Raw genomic sequence first — 10,327 nt, forward strand, 5'->3', positions numbered from 1 at the left:
TAATTTTATTTTATTTTTAAACTTTACAATATTGTATTGGTTTTGCCAAATATCGAAATGAATCTGCCACAGGTATACATGTGTTCCCCTTCCTGAACCCTCCTCCCTCCTCCCTCCCCATACCATCCCTCTGGGTTGTCCCAGTGCACCAGCCCCAAGCATCCAGTATCGTGCATCGAACCTGGACTGGCGACTCGTTCCATATATGATATTATACGTATTTCAATGCCATTCTCCCAAATCATCCCACCCTCTCCCTCTCCCACAGAGTCCAAAAGACTGTTCTATACATCAGTGTCTCTTTTGCTGGTTTCTATATTGGACTGGATATATGAATGTTTAGAATATAACAGTTAACATTATGCTAATGTGATTAGATATATGTATACAAGTATATACATAATTTGTTTTTTCAACAAATTAAAAAATCTTTTTAAAGCATGTGTTATATACCACATACCAAATGAAGATAATTCATAGAAAGTATATTACTCAATATAAGAATTAGAATATTTTCATTTGAAATGTATTTAAAGAATTGGATGAAGCACAAGCTGGAATCAAGATTGCTGGGAGAAATATCAATAACCTCAGATATGCAGATGACACCACCCTTTTGGCAGAAAGTGAAGAACTAAAGAGCCTCTTGATGAAAGTTGAAGAGGAGAGTGAAAAAGTTGGCTTAAAGCTCAACATTCAGAAAACGAAGATCATGGCATCCGGTCCCATCACTTGATGGCAAATAGATGGGGAAAAAGTGCCTGACTTTATTTTTGGGGGGGCTCCAAAATCACTCCAGATGGTGACTGCAGCCATGAAATTAAAAGACACTTACTCCTTGGAAGGAAAGTTATGACCAACCTAGATAGCATATTCAAAAGCAGACATTACTTTGCCAACAAAGGTCTGTCTAGTCAAGGCTGTGGTTTTTCCAGTAGTCACATATGGATATGAGAATTGGACTATAAATAAAGCTGAGCACCGAAGAATTGATGCTTTTGAACTGTGGTGTTGGAGAAGACTCTTGAGAGTCCCTTGGAATGCAAGGGGGTCCAACCAATTTATCCTAAAGGAGATCAGTCCTGAGTGTTCATTGGAAGGACTGATGCTAAAGCTGAAATTCCAATACTTTGGCCACCTGATGTGAAGAGCTGACTCATTTGAAAAGACCCTTATGCTGGGAAAGATTGAGGGCAGGAGGAGAAGGGGACAACAGAGGATGAAATGGTTGGATGGCATCACGGAGTTGATGGAAATGAGTTTGGGTAAACTCCAGGAGTTGGTGATGGACAGGGAGGCCTGGAGTGCTGCGGTCCATGGGGTCTCAAGGAGTTAGACAGGACTGAGTGACTGAACTGAACTGATGGATACTTTTCTATTTTTTAATGTTGTTCATAATTATTATTTGAAGCTAGTTATATAAATATAGATTTTTTAAAATTTTATTTTTAAACTTTACAATATTGTAATAGTTTTGCCAAATATCGAAATGAATCCACCACAGGTATACCTGTGTTCCCCATCCTGAACCCTCCTGCCTCCTCCCTCCCCATACCCTCCCTCTGGGTCGTCCCAGTGCACCAGCCCCAAGCATCCAGTATTGTGCATCGAACCTGGACTGGCGACTCGTTTCATACATGATATTATATGTGTTTCAATGCCATTCTTCCATATCTCCCCACCCTCTCCCTCTCCCAGAGTCCATAAGACTGATCTATACATCAGTGTCTCTTTTGCTGTCTCGTACACAGGGTTATTGTTACCATCTTTCTAAATTCCATATATATGCGTTAGTATACTGTATTGGTGTTTTTCTTTCTGGCTTACTTCACTCTGTATAATAGGTTTCAGTTTCATCCATCTCATTAGAACTGATTCAAATGTATTCTTTTTAATTGCTGAGTAATACTCCATTGTGTATATGTACCACAGCTTTCTTATCCATTCATCTGCTGATGGGCATCTAGGTTGCTTCCATGTCCTGGCTATTATAAACAGTGCTGCGATGAACATTGGGGTACACGTGTCTCTTTCCCTTCTGGTTTCCTCAGTGTGTATGCCCAGCAGTGGGATTGCTGGATCATAAGGCAGTTCTATTTCCAATTTTTTAAGGAATCTCCACACTGTTCTCCATAATGGCTGTACTAGTTTGCATTCCCACCAACAGTGTAAGAGAGTTCCCTTTTCTCCACACCCTCTCCAGCATTTATTGCTTGTAGACTTTCGGATCACAGCCATTCTGACTGGCGTGAAATGGTACCTCATAGTGGTTTTGATTTGCATTTCTCTGATAATGAGTGATGTTGAGCATCTTTTCATGTGTTAGCCAGCCATCTGTATGTCTTCTTTGGAGAAATGTCTATTTAGTTCTTTGGCCCATTTTTTGATTGGGTCATTTATTTTTCTGGAGTTGAGCTGTAGGAGTTGCTTGTATATTTTTGAGATTAGTTGTTTGTCAGTTGCTTCATTTGCTATTATTTTCTCCCATTCTGAAGGCTGCCTTTTCACCTTGCTAATAGTTTCCTTTGTTGTGCAGAAGCTTTTAAGGTTAATTAGGTCCCATTTGTTTATTTTTGCTTTTATTTCCAATATTCTGGGAGGTGGGTCATAGAGGATCCTGCTGTGATGTATGTCGGAGAGTGTTTTGCCTATGTTCTCCTCTAGGAGTTTTATAGTTTCTGGTCTTACGTTTAGATCTTTAATCCATTTTGAGTTTATTTTTGTGTAAGGTGTTAGAAAGTGTTCTAGTTTCATTCTTTTACACGTGGTTGACCAGTTTTCCCAGCACCACTTGTTAAAGAGATTGTCTTTAATCCATTGTATATTCTTGCCTCCTTTGTCAAAGATAAGGTGTCCATATGTGCGTGTATTTATCTCTGGGCTTTCTATTTTGTTCCATTGATCTATATTTCTGTCTTTGTGCCAGTACCATACTGTCTTGATGACTGTGGCTTTGTAATAGAGCCTGAAGTCAGGTAGGTTGATTCCTCCAGTTCCATTCTTCTTTCTCAAGATCGCTTTGGCTATTCGAGGTTTTTTGTATTTCCATACAAATTGTGAAATTATTTGTTCTAGTTCTGTGAAGAATACCGTTGGTAGCTTGATAGGGATTGCATTGAATTTATAAATTGTAGATTTTTAAAAATGTATTAAGTCAAAATATCTGGAAATAATATGAAATTTTGTTATTCTTTTCTGAGCACTGGTATGATAGAGATTTCCAGCTTCAGATTAGAACACATACATTAACATTTCATGAAGAAAGGGAAACTGGATTATATTTATGATATAACAAATAGTAAAATAAATACATACTAGATAAGACTAGTTCTCTGTGGGTTTGGCCCACATAGACACATTCCCTGGACAGTTGACAACTACTCTTTTGGGAACTGTGAATATTAAAAAGAAATTATATGTGTGTGGTGGGTTTTTTGTTTTGTTTCGGGTTTCTTTTTTTATTTATTCTTTTTTTTTTTTTTTTGCTACTGTCAGCTCTAAACTAGGATTGGCTATAGCTATAGCACTGTCAGAATTGGTAGCCTTTTAGGAGACATTTACCAGATGGAGAAATTAGAAGGTTTTCTTTTTTTTTTTTTTTTTGGTCACACTGTGTAGCATACGGGATCTTAGATCTACAATCAGGGACCAAACCCATCCCTCCTGCAGGGGAAGCACAGGGTCTTAACCACTGGATCACCAGAGAAGTCCTGTAGAAGGTATTTATTTATTATTTTTAGAAGGTGTTTTAACTCAGAGATGAGAGTTTTGCAGTGGAAGTTTAGGGGTTCTACCAACAGCAAGTTCTTTCCTTGGATGACATTATAAAACAGTATAGAATCTTGCCAAGGTTTCTTGGTTATTTCTCATTGAAACAGTATGTAAATTTGGTTGAGTTATGAAAGTAATCTGTAATGTGCTCCAGTTCATTATTTTTTATTATTAAGCATCAAGCTATCATGCATAGCTTCTTAGCAATGAATTTAAGTGAATAAATTGAAAATGTGATATATTTGCATGATCACACTAAAGCACTATCTTATAGAATATAATTTCTTTATTAAAAGTAATAAATAATAATAAGTTATAATTTATTGAAAGTATAGATGAACATTAGCTGTAGCTACCTATTTCCTACCATGGTTTTTGGTGGTTTTATTTTCTCATGGAATAACACCCATAAGTGCACCCAATTTAAGACACAAAAAAGGTGGAAGTCCTACTGTTAAAAAAAAAATTATTAGCATAAAACAGCATGTCATTTTATTTTACTTTAATGTTCAAAATAATTTCTTCATATTTAGAAAGATGACATCACATAGCATTATAAGACACTATGTTGCAGTTAATAAAAATTTATTAGTAGATTCAAGTTTAAGAATGATCTACATTTTTCTCTGTAGTATAGCAAGCACAGGGTTATCCTTATCAAAATATCACCCTTATTTATTTGTAGTTCTATGTAATTTCTTATGAGTAGGAGAAAGTTTGAATTGAGTTAAACCAGATATAGAGTAGATTGCATTCACTCTCAGATATACCCATGGGAATGCTTTGTTCTCAGTTTCTCATAGAATTTTATATTCTCACTGTTGTATACTTACTTTTTTTTTTTTCATTTTTGTACATTTCCATCAGACTATAAGCTTCATGAAGGCAAGACTGAACTTGTCTGGTTCATGTTATAGCCCCAGCACTTATCATAGAATTACTGTCTCTCAAAACAAGCTCTCAGTTGGTAGTTACTGAAGGGATACTTGACTTAGCAAATTACTTTTTAATATAAGATAAGTTTTTACATTTTTTTTCTGTAGTGAATACACTCAGAATATCTGTTCCATGCAGATGGCTAAGGAAAACAGAAAAACAATCAGGAGAAAATACAGGTATACATGGTTTTCTAAGCTTCCAGGTGCTTACACCCTCACCTACAAAGTTTGGTTTCATTGATTTAGGCTCTGGGTGTGCTCACTCGACTTTGTTTTTGTAGTTGTGCTCGGCTGAGTCTCACGGCTATAGATGGAGCAAAGGAGCTAAAATGAAGTAGGAATTGGAAGAACAGAGGAGAAAAACTGGATTTTTGCCACCAATATTCATCCTTCACTTACCCTGAAGACCATTTTCTAAGACGGAGGCATGGTAGGTCTCCTTAGAAATAACTGACGAGATTAAGGAACAAAGAATACAAGCCAAATGTCCTGTAAATCGAGGAGCAAGGCTGTCTGATCCAAGCAGACACTGTTATGACATCCTGTACCTGGATTCATAAAATTCCCTATGGGAACCACATAATTCAGGCCAAGGATACCTCTGGAAACATTTGTCATTTGTTCAGCTTTCAAGAATGGCTTTATGTTAGATTTGCAGTGAGTGGCATTGAATATTATAGTTTTGGTAAATGTCGAGAGTATCATAATGTAAATTGCTTATTTCAAAATGACATTTTTCTATGCCTTAGTAGCTTCTTAAACTTTCACCAATGTTAATAATTCAATTTGGAGACATGTCTGACTGGGAGAGAATTCTCTCTCCCACGAGTCACTTCAATCACCTTCCTAGTTGATGGAGCAAAAGTACCCATTTCAAAAGTGAGTGTGGAAATGCAGCAGAGTGAATGGAAGAACTCGATGAGAAAGTTGAACTGGATGCTAGTCTTAGCTCTGTCACTTAGTATATATGTGATACTGAGTTATAAATAGCTGTTCTGCTCCTCAGTGTCAGACTCTGTATTTATGATCCTTCCTACCTCACCTACTTCCTTAGAAATAAGGTCATGAACATGACATCTCATTATACTCCAAGATGCAACACACGTTTGAGATGTTACACTTCAGTATCAAGGTTAAGTGTCAAAAGAACTCAATAATGATGTCATTCAGAAACAGGATTTGGAAGGATAATGGCTATGAAAATAAGAAGGTAAGAGAATGATGGTTCAAAGGGAAGAAGCAGCACCTATAACAGTGTAAGAATCAGAAGTCCTAAACTGAAAATCTGCAACTAGGAGGAAACAAAGATGAGAGGTCTGGATCCATCTGTGATTTTTGTTCCTCTGGCCAAGAACTACAGTATTATTTCTTAAGTGAAGCCTGTTGTTGCTTAAGATTGCCAAAGAGTGACTTACAAGCCCGGGAAGACTTTTCCTAAAAGTCTTTATTGGTTGACTTTTCTGTAATGGTTCAGTTCAGTCACTCAGTTGTGTCCGACTCTTTGCAACCCCATGAATTGCAGCACGCCAGGCCTCCCTGTCCATCACCAACTCCCGGAGTTCACTCAGACTCACGTCCATCAAATCGGTGATGCCATCCAGCCATCTCATCCTCTGTCATCCCCTTCTCCTCCTGCCCCCAAATGGTAATCAATTAAAAATATTTTTACTTGGGCCCTTGACTAAGACAGTCTTGTGGAGCCTAGATGCTGTAGCCAAGAAGAAAAAACAAACCATCCAAAGCATCTCAGGTGCTTGGTCATTATGGACTTGTTTCTTCACATGGAAGATGAGACCCTCAAAGCAACAATGCCAAGTAATGAAATAGAGCTAAGACTTCTTAAGTGAAATAATACAATTTTGAGGGGGAAATTGATGGCAACTAGGCATAGGTTTTTAGTAAGCATTTTAACTAGGAAAGCATGGGGAAATCTCTTAAAACCTCATTTTCTTTTTTTTTTTTTCTTAAGCATTTGACCACATACTTTTAACTGTATGACATTGAAGATTACATAAGCTTAACTTTAGGCAATGCTGTAGCTTCAGTTTATAAGGAATTCAGATGATAGTCTCTTTCTCTTTTTTCTTTATTTTTTCTTTGAAGAAAGGAAAGAAGGATCATTTAAAGCAAAAAATGGCTTCCATTTATCTCTTACACGACATCAATAAAACAGACGTACCAGGTAGGTCCTCAGGTAAGTGGTTCTGTGGTATATTTTTTAAGTGTTTTCCATATCACACCTACCAGTATCCCTCTTAGAATTATGCTTTAGACATTACTTGGGTTGCAAAAAACACTAATATACTTTTAAGAATCCCTCAAGTTCTTCCTTTCTTGATTTCCACTTTTCCCACTCCTCTGCTATTAAAGCTATTTGAAGAGGTCTCAGTGAATAACCATTGCCATCTTCATATATTTTTGGCAGCCCACAAAATTTAAAACTCTCTTAAGCTCACACCAAAAAGTTAGGTCTTACTCATTTTGTGGCACTGAAAAATGATTACTAACATGATAAATAAAAAAACATAGTAACGTAAAGAGTTTTTGAGGGGGAATTTTCTTTATCTCTCAAGTTTTTTCCTGATAAAATAAGAACAATGCTCAAAAGAAAAAATATTGTGGTTTCATTAGAATTATGTTCCTTGAAATGTGCAATAATATTCTCATGGTCAAGTGTTTATTTCATGACAAAAATGAGGAATGTTAGTGCATTACTCTGCATTGTAAAGTGTGACAAGTTCAGAGTAAGCTAACTGGAAGCTGGGAAACCAAGGATGGATAGATCCTCGGATAGATTTTTATATTGGTGAAGAATTGCATTTGGCTTCTAGTGACAGACCTGTGTGATTTAAATATATGTGGTTATACATTTGTAAATCAAAGTATAGAGCTAGGCAGTCACTGAGTTCAGTAGCACATGAGTGTCAGGGATTCTGGGATAAATTTCTTAGCCTTCTACTCAGTCCCCACATGGCTGCTAGACCTCAGGACCATACCAGCAGTTTTTGAAAAAGAAGAAAAGGAGGGGTTTTTGTCAGCTTAATAAACTTTTCCAGAGGTCTCATCCAACTGTTTATTACATCTTCCTTATGAGATATGCTTACATCTTACTGTCTTCCCTATGAGCAATCGAGACTGTAAGAGACAGTCTCTTCCACATCTCTCTCCTAGATTCTGGTGGATTTCTAGGAGTTTTAATGTTCGTTCTTTATAGATGCCTCACCCTGGTCTCAGCCTTCATCTGTACATGGTGTCCTGCTTTTATCTTCACATACTGTTTGACTCCATGCAAATTTCTTATTTTATGAGAACACCATTCATATTGGATTAGGGCCCTAATGACTTCATCTTAACTTAATTACATCTTCAAAGACCCTTCCCAAATGAGACCATACTGGGAGTTAGAACCTCAACATATACTTTTGAGGGAACATAATTCAATATGTAACAGTTGGTGTGCAAATTGCTTAATCAGAAAAATGAAACTGCAGCCTCCACATTGAAACAACCTTTTTTTCCCCTCCATTTTATGAAGAAATGATATACTATAGGGATATTTAAGCATTTTAAGTGCCAACTAAGTAGCATACATTGGAAATACGGCTTTTAGTACATTATTATGAAAATATACTGTAAGTCTAGATTACAGGTGGGTTGCTCCTGACTCTGAAGATACAGATTTACTTCATGTTATAACTGTACGATTAACCAGTGTTGACTATAACAGCTCACTTTTCTCAAAATAACACTTTTTTGAAATTTTTTTCATTTCCAAATATACTGAAAACTATATACTAAATAGTACATTTCCAGAGACAGAGTTGCCACTTAGTTAACACAATCATTTCTAATATCTTTTGCAACAAATTCAAATTGAGCATCATGTTTGGATGAAACAAAACATTGTTGTTCTGTGTTAGTATGCCAGGTGAGAAGATGTAGCATCCTTTGAATCTTTAGTCTCTTCTGTACATGTTCCCATGTGTCTCCACATGTTCCACTGTTTTTAGGTTTAGCCTTTATTTTTGTCACAGTCTTAAGAAAAAGAAATCCTTTTCCAGGATTTAATTGTGCCACCAAAAAGACAAGGTCAAGGTTTGAACTCTGGTGCCTGTGAATAGGAGTTTATTTTGAAGTAGGTCTTTGTAGATGTAATCAACTCATGATAAGATCATAATGGAGGGTGGATGCTCATCAAATGATAGATGTCTTCCTAAGAAGAGGGGAATTTGGACACAGAGGGAGAAGACCATGGGAAGACAGAGACAGAGAATAAAATGATGCATCTACAAGCCAAGGAATGCCAAGGATTACAGGGAATCTCCAGAAGCTCAGAGAGTGGCCTGGGACAGATTCTCCCCTGGAGACTCCAGAAAGCTTGCCAAGACTTTTGGACTTAATTTTAGACCTTTGGCTTACAGAACTATGAGAGAATTAATGTCTGTTGTTTCAAACCACCCAGCTTGTGCTAGTTTCTTATGGCAGCCCTAGGAAACTAATATGTCCAGTATATCCAACTGTGATGTCAAATTCCTGTCTGAAGATAAGCACCAACTGCCATCCTTGAAGCTCCGCCTGCCTTAGTGAGTAAAGTAAACTTCATGACAATTTGTGTTCAGACTTTGTTTTACTTTCACACTGCGGTTTGTGTTTATTCACACTGTTTATATAAACTTGTTTTCATTGTTCACTTGAGAGAGAGATATATATATATATATATTCCAGTCTATAAAATTTTTTTGAGTATTTTGGATTGGGATGATATACCTTGTAATTTCTTTAAAATTAAGGAACTTTGCTTTCAATTTATGACTTTTCACTTTTAGGACAAGGTTTTGAGGAACAAAATTAAAATCATTAAATGAGCCATAGAGTTTACTATTAATGTATGATTCTGATGATCACAACCTGAATAAAGAAAAAAGATATTTCTAGCAAGAATAAGGTAAGTGGTCATGTTGGTTTCCTGGGAAAATAATAATGTATTCTTGGAAGCACCACTAATTATTCATAAATTTTAAAAATACCTGTATAAAGAGCAAGGAAGCACATGAATTTGTCAGGGAAAGAAAAGAGCAAAGCAGGAAATGAGGAAGATGTGACTTATGGAAAAGCAGCAGTAAGAAGAGGCATGAAAATGAAGTGAAAGTCGCTCAGTCATGTCTGACTGTTTGCGACCCTATGGACTATACAGTCCAGTGAACTGTCCAGGCCAGAATACTGGAGTGGGTAGCCTTTCCCTTCTCCAGGGGATCTTCTCAACCCAGGGACAGAACCCAGGTCTCCTACATTGCAGGCAGATTCTTTACCAGCTGAGCCACAAGAGAAGAGGAGGCAGAGTGAGAAGTAACTGAGGAAAGTGTATTTTTACCATCATTCTTGCTCTCTGACAACTTTAGTTTTCAGCTCTGTTTATCAGATTGTTGTATAATTTATCAAATTTATTTTTTAGGCTTTCATATTTCATAATTTGTTGTTTAAAAAATACTTGCTAATCCCCTCACATCTTTCAGTTGTTTGTCCAGATATCACCTTGTCAGGCAGTCCACTGACTGCTCACATTCTGTGACCTGACAGCCCTCCCCGGTCCCTGTACTTCAGAGCTCTCTAGTCCTGTT

General features: G+C 36.9%; 1 long non-coding RNA gene across 4 annotated transcripts in view; it reads left to right on the plus strand.

Moving 5' to 3' along the window:
• The window catches only part of LOC147374559 (uncharacterized), a 46,150-nt gene extending 36,368 nt beyond the window's left edge, over nt 1–9,782 (plus strand). The window contains exons 2-6 of one of the 4 annotated variants that reach the window (XR_015162906.1): nt 3,619–3,719; nt 4,815–4,886; nt 4,991–5,139; nt 6,813–9,292; nt 9,536–9,782. This is a non-coding gene — a long non-coding RNA (uncharacterized LOC147374559). Of the gene's footprint in view, nt 1–3,618; nt 3,720–4,814; nt 4,887–4,990; nt 5,140–6,812; nt 9,318–9,535 lie in introns of those variants that run through there. The other 3 variants (XR_015162905.1, XR_015162907.1, XR_015162908.1) reach the window with 3 other exon arrangements.
• The last annotated feature ends 545 nt before the right edge of the window (nt 9,783–10,327 follow it).

The sequence above is a fragment of the Bos grunniens genome, chromosome 4, assembly GCF_055505025.1.
Source record: "Bos grunniens cultivar Pamir isolate PY7600 chromosome 4, Bosgru_T2T1.0, whole genome shotgun sequence".
Taxonomy (NCBI): Eukaryota; Metazoa; Chordata; class Mammalia; order Artiodactyla; family Bovidae; genus Bos; species Bos grunniens.